The sequence below is a fragment of the Poecilia reticulata genome, linkage group LG21 (assembly GCF_000633615.1).
Source record: "Poecilia reticulata strain Guanapo linkage group LG21, Guppy_female_1.0+MT, whole genome shotgun sequence".
Lineage (NCBI taxonomy): Eukaryota > Metazoa > Chordata > Actinopteri > Cyprinodontiformes > Poeciliidae > Poecilia > Poecilia reticulata.
Window position 1 is genome coordinate 16,094 of NC_024351.1, and position 854 is coordinate 16,947.

Consider the following 854-nt stretch of genomic DNA (forward strand, 5'->3'; position numbering starts at 1 on the left):
CACGGTGCCTTTGGTCCTCTGTTACCGTTAGAGATTCCTCTACTTCACCCAACATGAATTTAATAACTAGACCAACAGCAGGACTCTGGAGAATGTGGCTGAATACCCAGGAGCTCATGGATCCATTTGATTCCGGTTCTGGTTTTAAATGACCGGCAGTTTGATTCCTCTGGTCTGAAGGGATAAATAAACCTAAAAACTTTCAAAAGGCAGAAGCAAAACATCATTCAGCTCCTAACTGAGAGGTTATTTTCTCAAAGTTTGCTCTTTCATGACATTCTTTCTGTTCTGATTCATTCCAAGAAAGTAGTTTAAATTTTTTTATTAGCCTTTATTTCACCAGGTCTGTTTTACAAGAGTGACCAGCAAAGAGGTCAGCGGCACGGAAATCACTTAAAGCAAAACAGGCATTTTACGTGCAAAGTGCAATTAGTTATAAAGAGTCGAGCGAAAAAAGATGCAGCAATAGCTCTTAATAAAGTTTAAAATCTGGATAAAAGGTTCTGTTTTTCATTAACATCTTTGAACAACGTTTGAATATTTTCACTTCAGTTTGGAGAATATTCCAAGAGGAAAGAGCAGAGTAACTAAAACGACGTTTTCCCAACGCCGGGAACTTACTGGTGAATATCTGAGGCGTTGATAAGAACCAGCAGCTGCTTGGAAAACAAAGAAAAGTCACTGAGTTTCCTGCTCAGAGTCAAAAGGCAGATTTTCCATCTTGTTCACGATGACGGGTGAGGAAACGGATCGAGTCTCAAACCTCAGAGCAGGAAGATGAACCGTGTCCAAGGAGACATGGACAGACATGGACAAACATGGACAGACATGGACAGACATGGACAAACATGGAC